The 12611-nt window shown below is 35.8% G+C and overlaps 1 protein-coding gene across 1 annotated transcript in view; it reads left to right on the top strand.

Moving 5' to 3' along the window:
* CNBD1 (cyclic nucleotide binding domain containing 1) overlaps positions 1-12611 on the top strand; it is a 165808-nt gene that overhangs the window by 61640 nt on the left and 91557 nt on the right. The window lies entirely within an intron of this gene.

The following is a 12611-nucleotide window of genomic DNA, read 5'->3' as shown; positions in this document are numbered from 1 at the left end:
AGGCTCAAGCAAAGGTATCATGCCATATATTAGGAGAAGGGAAATGTATATCCACTGAATTTCTAAAACTGTTTTAATGTATTATAATTCCAAGAACTGGCTCAAATTGGAAATGCTGAATTTCTCTCGACTATTGAGAAACTTTTTATAGGCTAATTGTTAACTAGAATTAGTTCAGTTTACAACACAGCTCTGCAAATAGATATATTAGTAAAGTGAGTGAATCTGTGACAGGTGCAGAACCAAGTGGCTAGGGAGGAGGAACTTCTCAAGATCCATTTGAGCCAAGACTGAGGCCAATCATGTTGAATTGCCTTGGCTGAAGTGAAGGAGCTGTTTATGTCAGCCTTTTTCAGTGTAATTTCTGTTGAGCTTGTATGAGCTCTTTAGGGTTTCCTTTGGATGGATGCCCTTGGAATGATACTCTCTCCCTAGTGGACTCAGCAAGCCTTACAATTTAGATGACTGTAGGTGAACATATGCGTATAATGGAAAAGTGCCTCGTCCTGGCAAATTTAATAGAGGAAGAAGAGTTACTTCTTTGCTAAATATGAATTTAAGTGCATAAGTGCTTTATAATGTATAATTTCATCACTGTTCATTTTATAACCATGCACAGCAGAACAATAAATATGGCTCTTTACTAGCTCCAGATAAAGACCAGACGTGACAGCAAATAGAACAATTTTGGGACAGTAATGTTTGACTTAGTGACTCCTAACTATGAACTATGATTTAGGCTGCGACACCAACTTAGCCTAAAATAACAGTGGAGAGAAAAACTAGTTTCCTATGAAAGGAAAATTAAAGTTAATTTAATGAGAGTACATTGAGATCTACATTTATTGTTTTATAGTTACGTGTCAGACTCCGTTGTTAGGATTCATTTTCTGGCGCTAGGCAATAGCAGGATTTGTATCTACTGTGTACAGAATAGAGAGTATGCAGTGATGCAAGGTATTTGAATGGTCTGTTTGTTTTACATGGTCTGCCCCGTTAGTTCTGCGCAAAGGTGGAAAATACGACTACGATGCAGCAGCCTCAGAAGAGACCCACTCTAGAACAAACCTTCTGGATAGCCTATATGATGCCTAGCAGTGAACCTTTGCAGTTTTATACCTTTTTCTAAAGCATAGCATGTTGTGGTAATGATAGGTATTATCTGGTTTGCTCTAATGGATCAGTTTTGGCACGTAAATCCAATATTATTTTGTGTCCTGTTCATCACTTTTACTTTCTCAATGGACTTGATTCTCTGTTTTCTCTAAATTCATTCTATTATATATATACTTTCAAACAGTATCTCGTAGTAAATATACTTGCTTTTTCCCACTGGAACTAATCTCCTGGTCAGTTGTGATCAGATTGCTCATGTTAAAATAGACAATGAACAAATTAGAGAATATGTAAATGAGTTAAATGCCTGTAAATCAGCTGTTGGGGCAACTTCAATTGTGATAATGTTACATACTTCAATAGCCAAGGTGGCTGAAAAGTCTCTGCCTGCAGAAATTTATTCCTTTGTGACAAAGATTATCCCTCTCCTTAAGCAGTTCTGGAATACCTGATTTGAGGGCCATAGAAACTAGATTTCTAAAATGATCTAGAATTCCGTTCTTCTAAAAACATCAAAAAAAAGAAAAAAAGCATTTGTTCACCCTTAAGAAAAGAAAGCTGAAACTGCACATGATATAAGTCTTAAAATATGTAAAACAGCTTCAGAGAAGAAGGAAACAATCAATTCTCCATGACCATAGTACTCAGAATAAGATAGAATAAGCTTTAATTGCATCGAGAGTGATTTAGGCTACACCTTATGGAAAACTTAACCGAGAGAAAATGAAGCATACATTGAAATGCATTGCCCTGTGGATACTGCAGAAATTCCATCTGTGATGGTCAGGTTAGAGAATTACCTGTCAGAAAAAGTTTAGGTTTTGGAAAAACATGCCTTTGGCAAAAATTTGGATTAAATGACCTCTTGAAGGTCTTTAGTGGTTTTTTTTCCTCCTTTATGATTCTGTGAAGATTCTGACATTGTGATGGGGATTATTGTCACACTTAGAATTTATCTTCTGCTTTCTACCATTTGACAGCTTCATATCTTCCTCCAGCAAAAATTTCAGAAAAGCCTCTGCTTTTCCTTTTTGCAAGCCTCTGCTCAACATATTAACATGAGAGAGAACTCTGCATACTAATCAGTTTATTCCATTTATTTGGTGCTTTACACAAAAAGGGCACAAGATATTGTTTACAATCTTGACTCATAAAAAGCTCATTTGTGGAACTTCTATGTTATTTTCCATGTTTTTTTTTTTTTACTTTCTATTTTTTTATCTTTTACTTCTTATTCCTTACTGAAAGCTCAGAAAAAATTCTTTTCTTGTAGCATTTGGGGGAAAAAAGTCTTGATGTGTTGTTTTTTGACTTCCCAGGCAGGAGGAAATCTGTCATGAGGTATATATTAGTCCTCACATTATTTATGTGGAAAAATGTCGGAAGTATTTTGAAGTGATTCAGGTGTAGTGCTATATTATAATAATAATAATAATAATAATAATAATAATAATAATAATAATAATAATGCCTTAAGTGCAAATTGTAAAAGGAAATAAAAAGATTTGTAAGCTCCTAAATAAAATAAAATTGTTTTAGTTAATATATTCTGTAATTCCAAAACTAGTAAAGTCCTATATTTTTCACATCACCTTCTTATGGAAAAAGCAATAATTTGATACCTAGAAAAGGTAATCAGTACTTTGTTGACTTTCTCAAGATGCTGTTGCGGTTTAGTAATATCAGAAATACCTCGCTTAGTCTAAAAGACCTCAAAAGACTTTATCAATGAACAAAATAGACCCAGGATTTTTTGTGATGAGATGAATAATTTACTCTCTATCTTTAAGAAATTATGCTTTGTTTACTACACCTGTATAAAATATTCGAATCTTTTTTTTCTGTTAATTTACTCTAATTTAATAATAGTTTTATTCAATGATAGGTCTTGCCAAATGTTATAAAATTGTGTTCTCGTTTTCTAAATATGTTTCTTACTGAGCCTCATTAAAAAACCTAAAGTAACTGCATTGTTTAAGATTATGACCTACCACTGCTGGTTTGTCAGGGTAGAGAGATAACTTTGTTTTAAAACAAAATATAATATTTCCTCTCAGTACTGGATACAGACCACTCTAAGAGTTAATATTTCTTCGCATATCTCCATAGTATAAACGGGAGAGGACGTGTGATTCACAGAAACCTTGTTTAGGGTATGCTTAAAACTGTTCGTAAAGATTTTTCCAAACATGACTGTGTTTTCAGTTCAATTCAGTGAGATTCATTTTGTGAGAGCTGGTCAGGTACTCGATATGAACACCGTACTGGAGACAGAGCTATTTCAAGGTGTGTGGATTTTGTCCTCTTGCTCTGCTCTAAGTGGTTGGATTTTCTTTCTTTCTTTATTGTATTTTCCATTTCTCAATTTCACCCTGCACTTCTCCAACTTAATCTACCTGGGTTTGGAGGTAACAGCTGCAAAAAATAGCTGGAGCTGTTGTAGCACACAGAGGACACCTCTTTACCAACACAGGCGGGCATGAACATTTACTTTGTGGCTGTGCTGGCTTCCAATTTGCTACAAAGCCGAGCTCATAGTCCTGATCCTAATAAAAGCACTAATGACACAATTTCAGGGGTATTCAATGCACACGGCTAATGCCAGATTTTCTAACACACTCCATTACCATTTGTGTGACAGATAAGTGGTTAAATTCTCAGAAGTGCTCATAGTGCTTGCTGATTAACTGAGGAAAATCTAGACATTGATGTTGCTGGATGCTAAATGATTCTGAGTATCTGTCACTTATTTAGCAGCCTGTGTGGTAGCTGAAATCTTGTCAAAACTGAGTCCCTTATTATGACTGCACTAGGTAATCTCTAAAGTCCCTTCCAGATACGCTTTCTGTTATTTCTATGCTCTATGGAAATCTAGTCCAGAAAGGAAGATCTGTCTCTAAATAGCTCTGCTTAGCTTTATCGTGTTTTGGTATAATTTATGTATTGCCTTAAATATTTAATTCTAATATAAATTTAAAAAGCTATGAACTGAGAAAAATTCTTGCATCTGACAAAACCAGTATTTTCTATTTGGTAGATTTATATCCTTGAAAATGTAATCCTTTTCCTGTAAGTCATTACTTATAACACAATGTTCTATAATTGCGTTTTTCCTCCTTTATATAATCCTAATACTTATACTGATGATCACTTAGGTGAGGCCTAGATTTGACCAGCATTGTACATATACAATATAATCTCCACTATTTTCTATTAAACTTGTCATATTAAGGTCCCAATGCAGCATAAGCAACCAATTCTATGCCAGATCGCATGTGCTCTGAGTGGGGAAAGGTTTTAAAAGATTCTATGTCATTGTAAATGGCAAGTTCTCTCAGATACACAGGTACTGATATTTGCCTTCATTTTTGATTTTTCCCATAAGAAACAGCTGGAAATTGCTAGTGATTCTCACACTTGACTATGAGTCTTTATGCCACTTCTTACATGAGTGAGGAATCGTCAGGGAACTGAATTTTGCTGTTTGGTATTTGGTAGCTAATGAGGGTCACAACATTTTCAGAATGAAAGGACAGGGAGGGCAATGCTTCAGTATCCACTACGCGGGCAACGCAGGTGCACAGACCCTACAGGTGACTTGGCTTCAGCAGGGCTCATCAGTTGAGTCCCGGTGCTGTTGACTGTGCCCATGCCGTGTCTCGAGTAAGCACAGCTCTGGCAAGGGTCTATGAAGGCCTTGGCAGACCTGGACTAGCTCTGTGTGGATCCTGTGTGTTTGTGTAGCAATGAGTGGAAGCTCTCGGGTCCTGGCAGAAGAAGAGGCAGTGAGACAGCTAGGGTGTAGACCCTAGTCTCAGTCCAGAGAACCGCTATGTATATTCTCTAATAGTAACATATATTTGTATAGTCCCTTTTCTGGGGTTTTTGAACTCCATGTTATGTTGTGTGATAGCAAGCTGACTTTATCCAATATACCTACTTAAAAATATAGATATGTTTGGTCACAGTTTGAAATTGTGGACACCTGTGGATCAGAGATCAGCAATAGGAGGCCACATGGCTTGTACAATCTGGGACTCATTTTTAGCCAGATTTTAGCTTAGATCTAGGCAGTTAAAATCTACGTTTAATAAGTAAGTATTTCAAAAGTGACATTCAAATAGAGGCAAGCACTTTAGTCAGATGGTAGTAGAAGCATAAAAGTGTTATTAGAGATCTTTAAAATATCAGTGTTAAAATAGAACAGAACCTACACAGAAACAATATATGATGAGGACCCCCAAAACAACCTCCTACCCCCTAAAAAAACATGAAGCAAAATGCATTTCAATAGACAGATCAGTGTTGTTAGATGCAAGTTAGAGGCTACCCGGAGGTTGCATTGCCCCCAGCACCTACAAATAGACACCTAGACACCTTTGGGATGACTTGGAGAAGTGAAATAAGTGCCGAGGTCCCTCTACAGTGCATGGGCAAAGCTAGCCACTTCTGGTAACATGTGAGAGGGACCTAGATAATTTGGTATGCAATACGGATTCCTTGGGATCCTCAGGTTTCAGTCCTCTTTGGCATGACGACAACCTACTCTTCCTGCAGCTGACTGGTGAGACTACCTAAGTTCACATGCCTGCTGAATTTAGTAGGGGGTGACAGCACCGGATTTAAGTCTATTCTTAAACTGACCGGTGGCACCTCACCTTGCCAGCCTCCCAGAAGAAAGGGCATCTCCAGAGTATAGAAGCCCTTACACAAAGAGCTTTCTGGATCTGTGGGGTCATGTTTATATTTTGCTCCTGTTTCAGATGTCAGAACAGGCTTTCAAGATCATTCTGTAAATATTTATGCAAGGAGATAATCATGTTAAACAGCTCACATTCATTCTGTTGAGGCACTAATAGTAATTTTCTGTCTAAGCTGATATAAAATTCTCCTTATCACTACTTTGTGGTCAAATCTTGAACTATTTTGTTCAAACAATAGGATTAAAATATGTGAGTTTCGATTATTTTCTAACTTCCTTAAACTTGAAATTATAATATGAGGAAAATTGATATTGTCAAGTGGTGCACTTTTTTTTTCTTTTTTACTATAAATAGAAGAGCTCTCTGAAACTCCTTTTAGCAAGAACTGAACTGTTATAGTTTGTGTCTCCCTACTATCTGTATAAATAATATTCTGCTAAGTGGCAGTTGAACCCAGAAAGGCATGCTCTCAGCCAGTGCTAAAGTATGTACATAAAGTAGGACAAAAAAGCTGGTATAGCACATGTTGGTGTACATTTTCTAAATTCAGCACTACATTAACGAGAGTAAGGATTCAATTAGTGGGTTACTGTGTTTGTTTAAATCATTCATCGGTTACTTAGAATTTTGTAAGGCAAAATTATAGAAGAAATCTGGTTACAGGAGAATAGGAGAATACCGAAAATCTGTCAAAAACCTTGAAGAAAGAGTCAAACAATTTGTAGTTATTGAATAGCTCCCCTGATAATGATAATTCTCCTTAGAAAATATTTGCTAATCATTAACTAAGACATTTTGTATCTTTCTATCTAATTGATAATTATTGATTAGATAGGATATAATGAACTGCTTTTTCTAGTCATTCTGACCGTAATTTGTGTAAGGTGGTGAAACTGAAATCTGAAGGATAAAGGCACATGTATAACGTGGTCTTGAATGGAGTAATTGATAGGTGATTTTAGTGGACTGTTCATGAAAGGAGCTATCAAAACTAAAGTATAAGAACATACAATTACTCCAGTAATGAGCACAGAGTAAAATGAAATACTTTTGGGTAACAGTGTAGTAACTATAATATATAAAACATGTTTATTGCCAAACAAGTATTTAAATTCATGCAGTATAATCAAATCTCCCAGATTATTTGAAGAAAACAGATTCCTTAAGAAATTGATATTAACAAGGATAAAAAGAAAAGTCTATGTAGAAAGTAAAAGAATACCTGAGAAGAACTGAGCCTAAAAGCAGATTTCATCTTTTACAAGGTTCACTGCAGACATGTTGAGCTGATTTTGAACCATTTCAAAAGTTATGGAAATCACAATAAGAAAAATGTGCTGAAGTCTAATAAGGATCATAAACTCTTCATTCAACAGTTCCCAAACTGCTGTGCATGTACTAGAATAAGTGCCTGTCCTAATGATGCTCATTAAAATTTCTAACGTGATGTGCTGAGTACTTCTGAATGTCTCGGGGTCTGTGAAACGCTTAGCTGATTATAAATTTGTCATGCTGAGAAGATTTTGTGAGATGTTTTTAATTTGAAATACCTCACATTCCTAAGGTAGAAGGGGAAGGTGATGAATCCAAGAACAGTTTGACTGCAGGGAAAAAACAAAAACCCTAGACATCTGGGGTGTGAGGAATATCACTGTGATTTTGGATTCCTGTTCTGAAGTGGAGGCTGCAAGAAGCTGTCAGCTAGCCTTGCCTTATGGTATAACACAATGTTTGACAAACTGTGGTAACTAGAAATATGAGTTCTTTTTTCCATCCTAACTGAAATTATCTCATAAAGTTGGGAAAATGACTTGGCTTTTCAGGTTCTATATTTCCTGTTAAAAAATTTGTCTTTTTCAAGAGATTTGAGATTTATGGAAGAATAGTTATAAAAATGGTTAAAATTTTATTGCTATTATTCATTCTTCCATAAGGAAAGAGCTTTCTCCTAATAATGAATAGGTTAAAAACCGAGAGTAGGAGGGGTGAAGAGGACAGGGAGAATAAAAGAGATGCAGGGATAAGATATAATCTGCATAAGAAATCTGAGGTTGTATTTGGTACTTACAATTTAAAGCAGAAAGAATAATCTCATAAGAATTGCAAGAATTTTTGAATGTAAGTTTCTATAGTTTTTAATAGGCTTTGTCACCTTATAGTACGGTTTCTTGACCTAACCTATTCATATATTTCTAATGATTTGTAAGATATAAGAGGGTACTCTATAGAATTGCAAAATATAACTGTTTTTAAAACATTAATATATACTTCTCCACACACAAGCTAAGAAACAAACTAAATAGAGGGGAAAAAACACTATACAAGCTATTTAAAATTTAGTGTAATGTTTATACCTTTGCAAGTGGAAAGCATTATGGGAACATTTCACAAGAGAAGCTTTGGATTGTTTGAGAAAGGTGAAGTGTTCCTTGATGCCTTCTCGTTGACCCCTTTTGCTTGTCCCTTCCCTCTGTCTTCTTCATTTCCCTCTCCCTAAAAAGCAGAAATATGGCATTGCTTAGCTTTAAATTCACAGTATAATGGAGTTCTTATGTGCAAGCTTCACGTATATGCCTGTGAAGTTTACTCCTATGGGTACTGTGGAAAGTTTCAGAGAAAAATGTGTTTTTTGTTTGGGATTCTTTGCTATCCAAGCCAGTTAGAATTTTATATACATATTGGAATTCAAGAAACTGGATTTGCTCAGATATTTGGACTAAATTTCTGTGTGTAAAGAAGGGTAAGAAGCTGTGTCTTTGTAGTGATAAGCTACAGATAGATATATCAAAATTAGAAGGCTACAAAGTTAAAATGCGAAGAGTTTCAAATAGACCTGCTCTGCCTTATCTTTGGTTTGCACCACAGCAGAGCTCTGGAGCTTGCATTTATGTAAAAGTGTCACTAGTTCCTTCTTTAGAAAGTTGGCAGAGCCAAAGTGTGAGGGAACTGGCAGCCCGATTGATCCAATCCCTGGGAATTCTTCCAGGGTAGAGAGTATTCACAGGTGATAAACTCTCTGGCAACCCTTAGCTTATACAGTATGGGCAGAGGAGAGAGTCTGTGGCCAAATTACAGCCACAGCCTAATGTTGTTTCACGGATAGAATTACCCATTGTGTGTTGGACAAGCAGGTAAATTTTACAGCAGTTTAAGAGTTAGACTGGACAAACATAATCAGGATGGCTGTGTCTTAAAAACACTTTTGAAATAGAGTTAACAAAAAAAAGGATACACACCTGACTATTTCTGTCTAGCTAAGATAAACTTGCTGAAAATCCACTATATGCGGCTACAATGGTTTGGAGTGTTTTAATGTGACAGCTAGAATTTTACTCTGCAGTCTTCAGTGTCAATGAGAGTATTCCCATGGATCTTGTTGGACGCTGGATCAGGCCTTCATTTCCTGTAAGTTAAACACTGTGCCTTGGTTTCTTAAATGTGTATACATCTGTGACTATGTGTGTAATTCCTACTGAAGTGTTGCTGTGATGCAACTGAGTGAGAACTGAGCATTTTATATATATATATAAAATATTTTTCTCTATTTATTTGCCTTTTTTTTCCTTAACAAAAGAAATCTTTTTCTAGCTCAAGTTTGCTTCTATAAGTGAAATTCCTTTTTCTCATCTTTGCTTCTAACTAGATGCATTTTTTCCCTCAGCTAATCTGTTTAATGCAGATCATTCCTCCCTTTGAAATCTGAGGGGTTTGCTGCTATTCCCCAGCCTCCCTCTTTCACTCTTTAGCCGTCAAAGGATGGCCTTAAAGTTAATGAATCCAACACAGCAGGGCCCAAAATCTTACTGACAGTAACTTTCTGTCTTAATTCCAAATCGTGTTGGAAAATACTGTCTTAGATTGTTGAATACAGTTTGCTAGATTGATTTACAATGTGAGCAGGTCACATCTCTGTTTCAGCAAATCAAGAATAGTTAATCCCTAGTGAGCTCTTATTGACTATATAATAAGGTAGGATTAGAGTTTATTTTTTATTCTTTTTTAAATATGCACAAGAAAAACAGAAGAGTTATCTACTGTAGTAAATACAGGTCCCAAATAGAATCATTAAGCCACAGATGATGATTTTTTTCCTCTTTTACTGTGGACAGAATCAAAAGCCTATAAATCTCCATCTAGCAATGAGATTTCTCACAATGAAAATTTCCAATGTCAAAATAACTGGTATGTAGCTACTGGTGCTGGCCACTGTTTGAGATGGGTGTACTGCCATAAGACTGAGAGCCTTTGTAGCGTGCTGAGAAGTCCTCATTTAAGTCTCAGATTTAGAGCACTACTTTATTACTCTTATAGATATGTGTGCCTGCCTTCGATGCTATGAAAGAAAGAAAGAGGTGGCAGCTATTTACTGTGTTAGTTCACTGCCTAAGAACAGCAAATTTATAGTTTAAGTCTAGGACTAAATTATTACCTGTTCTTCTCTGCGAGCAACAGGAGGAAACAAGAAGGCCATTGTGCCTCAGAAGACATTTTTTAAAGTTAAGCATGATGCTATTCAGGACTGCTTACAGCTGCTTTACAGCTGTAAAGTGGCACTAAGAACAATATGACATACACAGAAAGAAAAAAAAATTGAAAGGTCTGATTTTAGTTTTGTTCTGCCTTTTCCACACTCCTTATATGCTCATATACTACAACACCAAAGGGAAGTTTAGTAAACTTCACTTTTTTCTGTTCTACAGTTTGGTCTTTAGACCTAATTCTAAAAGGCGCTAAGCACTCATAAAAATTTTCAGGTCAATGAATGCTTCAGATGTTCGGTAACTTTAAGACTTGACATTATATGTTAATTTATATCCACTTCAGGAAGCATGATATAAAAAAGAATGAAGAATTAAGTGTTCATAGTATAGACTGTGTCCCATATGGCATCTTGCATTATTAAAAATTAGTTGTCGATACCTATAGAAGCACCTAGAAATTTCTTTTCATTGGACACATGCTATATCTCGTAAAGCAGGCATAGTATTAATTTAAATTCTCTTTTCTGGCTCATTGCTCCAGTATTATGGACAGCCAAGTGAAATCATCCTAGTTTGCATATAATTTTGACACATAGTTGGCAGACTGCAACTCTGCACTACTTTAAAGCTCTAGTTCTATCAAACAGTATATACATAAACCCAAAATGCAGTTTCCTTTCTCATTCATATTTTAATCTTTATTATGCAGTTTTTTCACGTTCCTGGATTTGGATGGATTAAAATTCCAACATATTGTGCTGATGATTTTTTTTACTTCAGTTCTGGCCTCATTTTATTTTTATTTTCATGTAGCCTTTGCAGTATTTCCACTTTTTTTCCCCAATTTTTTTCTTGACTATATTATTGTGTATATATACACATATACTGTAGACTGACTTCCAGAGTGAGAGAGAGATCTCAAGGGCCTGTAATGTCCTAGCCCAGGCAGTCTACAAGTGAAAGGGGGGCATTTCCTCAGTGTATCATGCAGTCACACTGATAGCCCTAATTTAGGTTTGAAACTTATCTATCCCCATATTACCTACTTATTTATTTTTGAGGGTCTGAGGAGATACTGCTGAAAGATTGTATTTGTGCCCATATTCTAGAAGTCTGGTATTGGCTGTTATTGCTCCATGGAAAAATCTATACTGAGCACAGAGGAAGGTAAAAAGCAGGCTCTGTGCTAGTAGCAACCTGTCCAGGCCGCACAGAGGTACAGTTCAACACTGAAAATCCTTCAATAATTAACTGCTCAGAGGTGGAACTGTATCATCTATCTACATATAATCAAAGTTTAGCCTTTGTGGGTGCCACCAATAAAAGAATGTTATTAGCTCTCTGCAGCTTTGTGTATAGTATAGTTTTCACTGTTCTGCAACCAAATATTCAATGTAGAATGTTTTTCCCAAAAGGACTATCTTTTGGGGGGCAAGCTGGTTCAGCTGGATTCAGAAAATCCATGTTGTATTCCTAGTGATCCGTTCTACCACAAATAGGATAAGAGTTATCCCTTTTGTAATGGGCTTAGAGATTTACTGATAAAATGGGCTATACTCTAACTAAGTTATTGTATTACTGCAAAGTGATAAGTTCTGCTCTGATGTAAAGCCTAAATTGTCTTAATTTCATTTTGTTTTAAGTTGACTCACATGCCATTGCAGGAGCTCAGAAATTAATGTAAAATTCAATGTGTGATTGCATTATGATTCATAAATTAGGCCTATTCATGCCATCATATTATAATAGGTGGTTTTTGAAATATCAGAAATAGACCGACCTACTTTTATATTCTTTTCATGTTGTAAAACTATTTTGCAGAATTACCATTGTGCTTAAAGACTTTTTGGATGAGGTCTGGCTATGTATAAATGCCATACTGTCTACATGCACTCCTTATATAGTTTTGCTCAGTGGAGAAATCTTGGCGTTTGAAGTTACGATTCATTCCTTTTCTTTGTTGAATATTTCTGAGTAAGAAGCTGGCTCCTGTAATTCATGCAGACATTGGTATTTAATTCATTAATCTGTGAAACCTGCTTTGGGATTCTAGAATAGTTCTGCTCACTAAGTGCTGTGGTTATTATTTTTCCTTATAAGATTCAGATCTCAGACATATGCTTAAGTTACCATTGTTTAACAATTTTCCACTGTTGAGTGAAACCGTGACATCTGTATGCAGTGTTAGCTAAGTATCGCATTCATTTTAGACCTAGTCTGAAACAAGGGAAGTTTCAATACATCTGTAATGGTAGGGTACATCCATAGATTAAAACATTTATACTCACTCTATTGATTTTGGTAGTGAACC

The sequence above is a fragment of the Struthio camelus genome, chromosome 2 (assembly GCF_040807025.1).
Source record: "Struthio camelus isolate bStrCam1 chromosome 2, bStrCam1.hap1, whole genome shotgun sequence".
NCBI classification, from domain to species: Eukaryota; Metazoa; Chordata; class Aves; order Struthioniformes; family Struthionidae; genus Struthio; species Struthio camelus.
The sequence above is the reverse complement of the archived record's forward strand: the minus strand, read 5'-3'. Positions and strand labels throughout refer to the sequence as shown.